This window comes from Vicugna pacos, chromosome 6 (genome assembly GCF_048564905.1).
Source record: "Vicugna pacos chromosome 6, VicPac4, whole genome shotgun sequence".
Classification (NCBI taxonomy): domain Eukaryota; kingdom Metazoa; phylum Chordata; class Mammalia; order Artiodactyla; family Camelidae; genus Vicugna; species Vicugna pacos.
This window is the reverse complement of record NC_132992.1, coordinates 64,344,257-64,357,133: the sequence shown is the minus strand read 5'-3', so window position 1 is coordinate 64,357,133 and position 12,877 is coordinate 64,344,257. Positions and strand designations below refer to the sequence as shown.

Below are 12,877 nucleotides of genomic sequence, written 5' to 3'. Positions count from 1 at the left end.
GAAAGAATGACTATAAACCCAACAAGAATGCTACAATATCTTATCTTAAAAAAAAAAAGCACTCACCAACCCCATTATTCTCTATCACAACAGTTACTGGCTTATTTCCTATACTAAAAGGTATGTACCAGTAGAGGGATTTAGAATACAGTGCCTAAAACAGAGCAAACGCTTTGTTAATATTTGTAGAATGAAAAAGTGAATCCATGAATATTACACAAATTTTGACAAATTCAAATTCCTAGACAAAATAAAAATAAAGCCTTAGAAGAATCAGAACTAAGATTCAAAGTCATTTTCATGTTTATCCGTTTATATTTACATGCAGAAAATGTCAAAAGTAGATGCTCAGAAAGAAATATATCCAAATATAATTTCAAATTTACATTCAAGCCAACTTTTGATGAGCTGAAGAATCCTCAAACATTACATTTAATAGTTAATGAGGGCCAAAGAGATGTACTGTAAAAATTCCAAGTCTCATACAATACAAATAATGAATAAAGATGCACAATCTTTCTAGAGAACTCTTTCTAAATAACAACAGAGATTCAAAAATTCAGATTCAAACAGATTTAAAAGTTTCTACACAACAACAGAGATTCAAAAGTGTAATGAATGTTTTATGCTGAAAAATTTTACTGGGATACACATTTTTCAAAAACACATTTCAATCTCTATATAAGAGGCATGAAGCCCTTTAAAGGTTAATCTTTACTACTATATAAGAATAACATAATATTATTGGCTAGCATTTGATTCATTACTACATGAGCCAGATGGGTGGCACAGAGACAATTTATATATCCTAAAATAAGAGAAGCTTAGATAAATTATGGTACAACCACCAGTAATATATATGGCTCAGTTTAATATGTTAAGTATGAAGACAAATACATACAATACAATGTTAGGTGAAAATGCAGAATGCAGAAGGATCTGATGATGTTGATAGGTAGCATGATACCTTGGAAACTGTAAGCTCTAAGGTGAGACAGCTCTGGGTGTATACCCTGATAATACCTATAAAGAACTGGGGCAGGAAAGAATTGGGCAAGGCGTCTTACCTTCTCTGAGCCTGAATTTTTTATCCTTGAAATGATTGTAATAATTCCTGTCATATGGGCCAATCATTCTAAGTATAGTGGTGAAAACTGCTACATTTATACAATGCTTCCTGCATGCAAGGTACTTTTCTCACTGCTTCACAATTATAATACTATTTAATCTTCTCAACAATTTTATAAGTACTATTATCCCCATTTTACAATGGAGGAAATTAAGGCACATTGAGATTAAATGTGACTTTCCCAAGATCATAAAGTCAGTGAGTGGCAGACCAAAATCAATGACAGCTATTTTTTTTATTATTGTTATTAAGAACCTGCTCACTTCAAAAATTGCAAGAGAAGCTAGAAAATCTCCCTTACATATACTTTTCAAACCTGAGGATAGGCAAATATACTTGAATAGGATATGTCAAGTATAATTCAACCCAGAGATTTAACGGCCTCAAATTTTTCCTCCCAAATAGTACACATTAGGAAAACTAGATAAGACAACTCCAGTTGACCTATTTTTTTTTATTTTACATATAAAGTATAGTGAAGCAACTTTCAGTTCCAAACCAAGGAGAAGTACTTTTCCCTATCTCTCCCACTAAGAACAGCTAAAAACCTGGACACTATATAAAATAAATAAAAGACAACTGCAAAAGGTAGAAAGAAAAGGCAAACCTGCTAGAGATCTAGGGACTAAAAGAACAACACAGCAGTAAGTTCTCTGAGTTTTCTTTTTGCTTCATAAATCCCAGAAGGAGGAAAGAGTATTAAAAAAAAAAAAAAAGCAAAAACATGGGTAAATGTAATAGACTTAAACATCTATTCTTGAGTTGTCTACATTATGTTTGACAGTTGAACCAAAAATATAACACTATCTATTATAGTTTTAAATATATGAGGTAGAAATATTTAAGACCATATTTTATAAATGAGAGGGGGTAACAGAACTTCAGACAGGTGAAGTTTCTACACTTCACTCAAAGTGGTAAAACATCAGTATCAGTATTTTTAATGCAATACTTAGAGCAACTACTAAAACATTTGTACAAGAGATGCACTCAATAACATTTAACAATATAATCATTGGAGGCTTAATAAAGAGTGAGTTTTACAGTCAACCCGAGCAGTGCCTGCCTATTTCCTCCCCTTTCTAGCTGTGGGACTGTAGGCAAATTACTGAGACTCTGTAAACTAGAGTTAATAACATTCATTATGGAGTTACAACAATTATTTTATAGCTATTATTATATTCTGACTGAGTTGAACATTAACTCTCTCTATTTTATTCACTTTTGCTAGTCTAATGAGTATTTAAAGTAGTCTTGATCTGAGATATGTATGTAAAGTGCTAGTTACTGTGCTAGCACGTAGTATGGGCTTAATAAATAAAAGCTACGACTAATCATTAATAAATAAAGAAGAAATGGTCAGCCTTTCCTTAATCTCATTGACTTTGCAGCATAAAATCTTAGAACTTCCTTGACATAAGTCTTGGCAATGATTTTTTTGAATTTGACACCAAAACCAAAAAGGCAACAAAAGCAAAAATAAGTGGGAATACACCAAGCTAAAAAGCTTCTGCACAGCAAAGGAAACCATCAACAAAATGAAAAGACAACCTATAAAATATTTGCAAGTGATATATTTGATAAGGGATTAATATCCAAAATATATTAAGCACTCACACAAGTTAACAAAAAAAAATCCATTTTAAAAATGGGTAACAGGTACATGAAAAGGTTCTCAACACCACTGATTATCAGCAAAATGAAAATCAAAACCACAATGAGATATCACCTCACACCTTTTAGAATAACTGTTACCGAAAACACAAGAAATAATAAGTGCTGGTGAGGATATGGAGAAAAGAAAACCTTTGTGTACTATTAGTGGAAATGCAAACTGGTGTAGCCACTATGTAAAACAGTATGGTGGTTCCTAAAAGAATTAAAAACAGAACTACCATACAGATCAGCAACGACATCTCTGGGTATTTATTCAAAGGAACAAAATCAGTATTTTGAAAAGATATTTGCAGCCTCAAGTTCACTGGAAAATTATTTATAATAGCCAAGATATGGAAACAATCTCAATGTCCATTGAAGAACAAATGGATAAAGAAAATCCTGCCATTTGCAACAATATGAATGGACCCCGAGGGCATTATGCTAAGTAAAATAAGTCAGACAGAGAAAGAAAGTACTGTATAATCTCACTTATACGTAGAATCTTAAAAAACCCAAACTCATACATACAGAGAATAGACTGGTGGTTGCCAGAGAGTAGGGGTGGGAGGTGGGTGAACCAAGTGCAAGTGGTCGAAAGATACAAACTTCCAGTTATGAGATAAAAAGTCCTGGGGAAAAAAATCTCGTAACAGTAAAATATTCCTGCATATTTTAAAAAGTGAAGACAAAGTATTTTATTGTTTTATATTTGTATAGTGCTATATAATTTATGATTTCAATTTATTCCTCAAAAAAATTTATACTCATGATTTACCACCCTTTACAGATGAGGAACTAGCTCATAGCTATCAAGTAATTTGTTTAAAGCACTTATAAAGCTAGTATAAGCTAAGGTCAAAGTAGAGGTCTTCTGTCTATAAATGTAAAGCCCTTTTCACAACACTATGCTGCCAATCAATTACAGAAACATATTCAAGATCACATAATTAGGAACTAGATGACACAGGATTCAAAACGAAGTAAGGTACACCCTTGTGCCTAAGACTGTATTATACTATTGATACAAATGATTAAAATATAAATAGATGAATGCTCAAGCTCATTACCAATTAAACATATATTAAAACACATCAAATTAGACACATTAGATACATGAAATTAGCAAAGATGTATATTAAAGGTGGAAAAACTAATAGTAATATAATGGAATATTACATTGCCATCACCAAAAGAATATCTTCTTCAAGAATAAATTCCTGTCACATAGAATGAATAGCCAGAGATTTGAGGGTATGTGGTATTTCCATAGCAGTCGAGTTGTATATACTTTCTAAGAAAAACCTAAAAATAAAGAAGAAAAGGAAAGAAGGTGATAAAGAGTGACAATTAAAGTATATACAGTACTTTAATTGTTACTAACCTTTAAATAAACAAAATTTAAATGATGAGAGATATATGAAGAGGAATGAATAGATCCACAAGGAAAAACCAAAGGTAAAAACTATATAGGAACCACAATTTACATTAAAATGAAATATATGACCTCCTGCATCTTTCCAGGTCTATAATTCCACACTATCTAAATAAAACCAAATCATAAATTAGGCAACATGATTAAACAGACTGTAACATTCTCAACTCAGGCATCTAAACCTTTGTTTATCCAAAGGTACTGAATTAAATGTGTCAAATCAATTATTCTGGCATGACAGAAACCATTTAAAAGTGAGGGCCCAGATATCAATACATAAATAACTTTTCAGAATAATCTTTATGTAAAGAGTGAATGAATTTCAACCATTTACTATATAGGCTCCAAAATAATCTTTTCTCAACCCCTTCTACAGAAAATGGCTAATCCAATGTTTTCTAATATTTTTTTCATATTTGCCAATTCAAAATATTTAGAAGAAACACTTGAAGTATCATTAAGAAGAAGAAATTTGTGAGAAAAACTACAAAGTTATAAATACTTCATTTAACAATGGCATAACAACCTACATGATAAAAAGCTGTTAATATTCTAAAGACAAGAATGATTTATGCCTCCTCTATCAATTTCATCTGTTCTTCTAACCACCCCCAATATCCAACAAAATGTAATTTGGTAACTAGTTGTATAAATGTCACTGTATTATTAAATATTTTCTTTTTCCCATCAAATAGTTTCATATTTCCCATTAATCCAATAAAATGTCACCAGAATGATCAAAGTAAATCCACAATCTTCTCAATTCCTTAGTCATTTTTGCTACTTTCCTTCAATTTTCCCTATATATTAAGTCCCCACCCCCAAGCCCCTCTCTGTACACCAAGAATTAAATTTCAATTGTGCTTTATTATTTATACTCCCTCCCCTCAGCATAAGGCTATATTCTGCACATTAGACAATACCCAAACACAGCAGCAACTTAGCTTAAACAAGACTGAGGTTTTTTTTTTTTCTTCTGTAAGAGGCATCTAGAGATAGGTGATGTAGAGATGGTAGTTGCACAGTATCCTCAGGGACCCAAGCTTCTAACTTTCCACCATTCTAGCACGTGGCTTCCATAATCAAGATCACCTCGTGGTCCTGTTAAAGCTCTAATTTTCATGTCTTTAATAAAGGTCAAAAAGAAGAAGAGAAACTGAATCACAAAATGGGGTCGCTTATAGCTGAGTCAGCTGTGCCTTTGACAAGCACACACATAATGCTTCTGCTTTTATCTCTTTTGCCAGAACTTAGTCACATAGCTGGGAAATACAGCCTTTTCTTCCAGGCATCAATGTGCTTAGCTTAAAAAAAAAAAAAAAAGAATCAGGATTCTATTACTATAGAAGAAGGGGGAGACAGATGTTAGAGTTGGGTAGAATACTATCATACTATCAGCCTGCGTCATGACTTCTATCCATTTTTCAAATTTTCTGAATAACTCTTCATACTGGGAAAAGTTCTGTATCATATTTTCAATCCAATACAGCTGATGTAAAAGCTTTTCCCAATAAATGCTTTTACTTCCTTGACCAGTGGAACGTGTTCAGCCCCAAACTGTATCACAATAGATCTACCAAGACTGCAATTCTCAAGTCTTATTGGACAGGATTTTTCATCTACCACATCTTGTGCATCAGCTAGGGTAGAAAAGTTTTTGTTCGGTTCAAGTGACCTAACAGTGCTCAACTCACTGTGTGTCCTGACCAATTAGCAATGGAGTTCCAGTGCAGTCTTTCCACTACAAATGATGGATTCTATGCTTACTCCACAGAGACATCCACTATGTCATAATATCATCAATCCCTTTATAGTACCATCACTTACTGAACACTTACTAAGTCCCTGTGCAAAATGTTTTATTTATTTATTCATTCAGGCCTCATAATAGCGCCAATATGTTGAGCTATTATGTCCTCATTTTATAATATAATAGCAAACGTGTACTGAGTGCTTACTACATGGCAGGTAGGTATAAAATACTGAAAGCGTCTTATAGATAAGTACTATTATTATCTCTAATTTACAGATGAGAAAGAGGCAGAAAAGTTAGTAACTTGCTTGAAATCACACAGCTTATAAGCAGCAGAAACAGGATTCAAATCCAGCTTCAAAGTCTATTCATTTAACTAGTAAACTATACTAATATCAAATAAAGCAGCAAAGGTTAAGTAACTCACCTAAGGTCACAAAACCAGGAAGAGCCAAGATTCACAGCCAGATCTATTTCACTATGGGGTCCTTGTTCTTGACTCCAAATGAACCAAAGCAATATGGTTTGGCTGACCAAGGGATTATTACTCTTCAGTAGCAGAGTTACCAGGGAACACACTACCAAAATAACAAACCTAATCCCCAAATTTCAATGGTAAGCAATTTAGGAGTATGAAATGTATCCATGATGCCCAGGCAACACTATAGATAGACCCATCTCTTTCAGCAATAACAGGCCAAAAGACAAAAGCAGCTTTGGCAAATGGATCTAGTGACTATCATATATTAGTATGAATTTTATCACAAGTAAACAGTCAGTAGTATCTAGAAGATCTTCAATAATTAGATGTCTGCATTTGGCATCTGCTATCAAAAAAATTAAAAGAGTAAACAGTCTTTGTTCTACCAGACTCAATGGCTATGTCTAGAAGCAGTAATTTTTAAAGGCATCAGAAAACAGTTTTTAAGAAATAACAAATGTAATAAAAATTCAGACATTTTGTTGCCATCTGTTAGAATTAGTGAATTTATCATTCTCTCACCTATAAGTACAATCCTGACCCTCATCCCCCAAGAGATATGTGAATTATGGCTATAAATTTCTTCAGTATTTTTTCTTAAGCTTTATAATGTACAATTCTGATGCCAAAGGCAAAAATGCCTTTCTTAAGCAAAGGAAGCATTTTGAGTATGAGCAAACATTCAAATCACAATGAATCACTACTACTGACTCATTTTCAAACATTCCCCTAAAATTTTTCAAGACTCTCTTCCAAGAACACCATAGACCCAAAATGACTATCAGATAGGGTACCTTATTCCTAGTACAGTGACTGAAACACTATAAGCACTAATAATAAGGAATGAAGCTCATGTCACCAACTGAATCAACCATAAGCATAGGAGTCACTAACTCTTTTCATGAGCACCTCATATCCTCTAAAAAACTTTAGGTTCACAGTATTGTTCTTTACCAAGTACGTCCTTTTTTCTTAATTTCAAACTTAATGAGACATTCTCAATTAACTTCGCACAATTTTATTTTATATTCTACTTCCAATTACCAATGCTTTTAACCTAATTGGAGAAATTTTAAGGAAATAATAAGCAGAACTCAACTTATACTATATCACTGTATCTCAATAAATGTAATGTAAAACATATTTTTATTAGTAAAAAGTTCCTATACTAAGAGTTATGTTAAGGTTTGCTTGGTTTTTTTTTTTTTAACTACATTGAACCCTGTTTTTGTTTTTTTTTAAGTACCATAAAACAGCCAGTGATCTTTAGTGAGGCATGAAAGTACCAAAAAGAATCAGCTATTATAAATCATTAGAGTTACACCAACTTAATGCAACAGTTGACTGGTAACTAATATTAACTGAAAAGCAGCCAAAGTAGATTTTATTTACAGCTATGCTTAGAAGAATAGCAGAAATGCTGTTACTAAGATAAATTTAATTTAGGCAATACTTCTTTTTTAAAATGAATTTTTTATACATTGATAGTATTTGAAAATGATTTGAAATGGGCAGGATGTATAACTTGCAAAGAATATTATTCTTCAATTTAAAAGTGTTAAGAGATCTCTACTTTCAACCATGAGAGAGTAAACAAATTCAGAATTAACTTCCATACGTAAACAACTAGAAAATTGGACAAACTATATATCTGATATTGGACAACAGGCAGCTCAAAAGTGATTCCTTAAAAAGAGAAAGAAAACAAGTAAGCTCTATAATTACCTAGGATGTCTTTCTGAAAGCACTTTTGGGGCTGTACTACGTTAAGAGTAGAAACCCAAATAGAAGCCAATGCATTGCTGAGTTGAAAAGACAGAAATTGGAGTACAGAAAGGCCAAGGCAATGATTATTTGGGGGTAAAAGTCCTGAAGTGAGAAAGCAATGCAAAGACCTATTTAAAAAAAAAAAAAGGTTCCACTTAAATTTTACCAATTTGCATACACGTAGGGTACAAAGGCTGAGCAAAAACAACTTCTGGGAAAGAAAAACTACCAGGTAAGTAAAGGTGAGTAACCAATCCCCAGAGCCCACACTGGGCCCAGAATCATGCAAGTTCTCATAAGCAAGATAGAGTCCTCATCGAATCCTCAGGACATTCAGTAAAGACCCAAGAAGAGAAGTCCACTTTGGTAATGAGGCTAAGAAAACACAAGAGTAAATGTTAACTCTACATACCTGCCCCAGAAAACCTTGAAGACATTAACACACACAGGAAGGGAAGAGAGAAGGAAAGAATTTTGATGTTGCCAAGCATGTCTGGGAAAAGTTCAGTCTCAAAACTCTCCCATGCACGTGGTTACCTCTGTATCACGTTATTTTGTCCCATTTGCCACTCAAAGGAGCAGATGCCACTGTCACCACAGAAAAGGAATCTGAGACACTGAGAGACACTGCCATGCCAAGAATAAAGGTAAAGGAAGTAAAAACAGGTGCAAGAGGAAGAAAGAAAATGAATCCAAAAAAGTTTGGTGTGTAAAAACGATGAATAAGAGTATGCTCAGGTAATCAACATGTTGGGAAATGAATGATTAGAAGCAAAGAGGCTATGCCATATCAAAGGAAAACTGAGAAGAATGGTTTAAATAAATACCTCAGAAATTTTATTAGTTGGTCTGCCAGACTATCAGGATAGCAAAGCTGATGTAATTTTAAAATACAATGCAGGTGAAGCTAAAAATCCGAAGGAGTACGGCAAGCTTGCAAACCACACTATTAAAATCAATGAAACAGATAGATTTGGCGCTGGAGATGATGATGCAATCCATTTGATGATATGAAGATGATGATAAAGACCATGATGATATCTAAATTGAACACACTGTTTTACAGTCCAAGTTTTCTGAAAATTAACCCCAAAGATGATATGGCTCCCCTGTCCTTTAGAAAGTTAACCAGACTTCTGTGCAGCTGAGCAATTTTAACTTGGCATCTCGTTCCGAAATGAATACATGAACTCCTGATACTCAAATACTCTTAGAAGAGGTTCTTTAGTCTTCCTGATTGTTGCCTCATTAGTTAGATAAAACTATGACACATGTTAACAAATAACTTTAAAAAGTAAGCTTTTATAGAACACAAGTATATCTGATTCCAAAGTTCTATTTTCCTAAACTTAACTCCCTTTAAAACAAAACAAAAAGAATAGTCTACAATAGTGTGTATTAGAAGATTGATGAGAACATTCCATTATGCAAGAAAAAATGTTTATGGTGTAAAGAACACTGGAATTGGAGTATCAGTATCTTACAGATAAGAAGACCAGGGCAGTTAAAAGTGAAATAAAGGTTGAGTGTCACACAGCTAACAAGTGTCAAACAGGAATTTCAACCCAGCTATTTGATTTCAGATTCCACTGCAAGGAGGTCTTCCACAGCAAGTATCTTCCCATGTCCAGACTATACATCTAAACAAAAAGAGCACTTATCAATAGCTAGAATAAGAGGTAAAAATCTTTGCCATCCCAAGAGTGCTACTATAATTAAATGACCTCTGGAAGAATCATTCTACCCAAAAAGCTCTTGTTTTCCACCTATAAAGATGTTTGCAGCTTGAAACAGCTTAGTCATATGAACATTAAAAAATAAAATAAGGATTCCTCCAAAATTCCCATCATTCATGAATTCATCCATGTTTATCCACTGACCCCACTCCTACCATGTGTTTGACACTGTATTGAGTATCAAGGATACAATGATGAGCAAGACAGAGATAATCCCCACTGATCTATGGATCTTAGAATCCACTGGACAAGCAAAAATGAAAGAAATAATTACACAACTAATTTCTTAGGTAAATATGCTGAGCCTACACCCAACACAGGGCTTTTGAACTTGTCATCTGAAACACACTTGCCCAAATATTCACCATAGTTCTTCACTCAACAAATTCAGTGTCACCTTGTCAGTGAAACCTGCCCTGACTATTCCGTATAAAAATGGTACACACCCCACTCTAACATTCCCTACTACATTTGATGTACTCATTTTTCTCTAGAACATTCATCACCATCTGACATATTTATTTTTTAGTTTCTGTATCCCCACAAGTATATAAACTCCATGAGATCAATAATTTCTATTTTGTTACTGGTACCACTCAGTCTAGAACAGTGCCTATAATATAGCAAATACTTAATAAATATTACTGAATAATAAATGAATATGATAAAGGAAAGTATAAGTATTACAAGAAACCATTAATTTCATTTAGACTGATGTACACAGTGTTTATATACATGTCTCTGTATAACAAAACAATTATAAACGCTATCATTCGTGTACATGGTATTAATTAAGGCATTTGTTTGTTTTTCTATAATTCCTTTCTTATAAATTATTTTTATACATTTATTTCTAATAGAATGACTTACTGCTAAAAAGACTCACATTTTTAAACTACAATACAGTCAATATACAACAAAATGATTTATTCTCCATTCTGTAAACTAGCTCACCTTAAATGAAAAGATGAGATGTACCATTCTACCTGGATTTGATACTACCACATTCACTAAACTGGAATAGGCATCTTATTTTTCAGAGGTAAAAAGTCCTAAAAAGAGAGAGAAGATCAAAAACCAGCTTCTAAAGTTTGTAGTTTGATATCTTTGCTTTGTATGCTCAATTTGTGAAGATTTTATGAAATTATGACATTTATAGCTAAACATCTAGAAAAAAATTGTAGTATATCACAGTCCAAGGGACTTTGTGGCTTGACAGAAGTCTTATTTTGAAGAGTAATAATACTTTCATTTATATCTAAATAATGTTAACCTGAATCATTTGAACAATTATTTAACAATATCATTAAAAAAGATAAACAGACCCTGAGACAAGTTTTCAAATTCAATCTCATATCATTTGGAACTCCAATAACTAGAGTCAACATGATCTTCCAAAGAATAAAAAAAGTAAAGTTGATATAGTATATCTTTTTCTTTTTCTTTTTTTCAGAATTGGAAAAGTTGTAGTTCAGCTGAATCTTTTTTTTTAGGTGAATAAAAATATCTTTATTGAAATTTCATGCAGTGAAAATAGCTTTGATATTGCAGTTCTGAAATTCACTACTCCATTCCCCCCTTCCCCATTTTAGCCTTGCTTTTCTTTATGATATGATGAATTTTAGATTTTTTTAAATTTATTTTTTAGATTTTTAAATTGATATATAGTTGATTTACAATGTTGTGCTAAATTCAGGTGTACAGCAAAGTGGTTCAATTATACATATACATATATATATTCTTTTTCAGATTCTTTTCCATTATAGGTTATTACAAGACATTGAATATAGTTCCCTGTGCTATACAGTAGGAAATTGTTTATCTATTTTTTATCATTTTTATTGAGTTATAGTCATTTTACAATGTTGTGTCAAATTCCAGTGTAGAGCACAATTTTTCAGTTATACATGAACATACATATATTCATTGTCACATTTTTTTTCCACTGTGACCTACCACAAGATCTTGTATATATTTCCCCTGTGCTATACAGTATAATCTTGTTTATCCATTCTACATTTTGAAATCCCGGTCTGTCCCTTCCCACCTCCAACCCCCTTGGCAATCATAAGTTTGTATTCTATGTCTATGAGTCTGTTTCTGTTTTATATTAAATGATGAAACCAACAAAGGCTTGATCTCCAGAATATATAAGCAGCTCATATGATTTAATAAAAAAAAAACAAATAACCCAATCCAAAAATGGGCCAAAGACCTAAACAAGCTATTCTCCAAGGAAGAAATACAAATGATCAATAGGCACATGAAAAAATGCTCAATATCACTCATTATCAGAGAAATGCAAATCAAAACTATGATGAGGTATCACCTCACACCAGCCAGAATGGCCATCATTCAAAAGTCCACAAATGACAAATGCTGGAGAGGCTGTGGAGAAAAGGGAACCCTCCTACACTGCTGGTGGGAATGCAGTTTGGTGCAGCCAGTGTGGAAAACAGTATGGAGATTCCTCAAAAGACTAGGAATAGACTTATCATCTGACCCAGGAATCCCACTCCTGGGCATATATCCAGAAGGAACCCTACTTCAAAAAGACACCTGCACCCCAATGTTCACAGAAGCACTATTTACAATAGCCAAGACATGGAAACAGCCTAAATGTCCATCAACAGATGACTGGATAAAGAAAATGTGGTATATTTATACAATGGAATATTATTCAGCCATAAAAATGACAACATAACACCATTTGCAGCAACATGGATGTTCCTTGGAGAATGTCATTCTAACTGAAGTAAGCCAGAAAGAGAAAGAAAAACACCATATGATATCACTCATATGTGGAATCTAAAAAACAAAACAAAACAAAACAAAACAAAACATAGATACAGTATTTCTAATAAAATGAGTTTGCTATAAACAATTTATAAACAGAAGGGAACATTTTTCATGAGTCCAT

The 12,877-nt window shown here is 33.0% G+C and overlaps 1 protein-coding gene across 5 annotated transcripts in view; it reads right to left on the bottom strand.

The window, feature by feature from the left end:
• Positions 1-12,877, bottom strand: part of FUT8 (fucosyltransferase 8) — a 253,225-nt gene that overhangs the window by 142,048 nt on the left and 98,300 nt on the right. The window contains exon 4 of one of the 5 annotated variants that reach the window (XM_072963241.1): positions 10,912-11,009. The exons of the other annotated variants lie outside the window; for them this stretch is intronic. The gene's annotated coding sequence lies outside the window, so the exon portion shown is untranslated. The remainder of the gene's footprint in view (positions 1-10,911; positions 11,010-12,877) is intronic. 5 annotated transcript variants of the gene reach the window in all.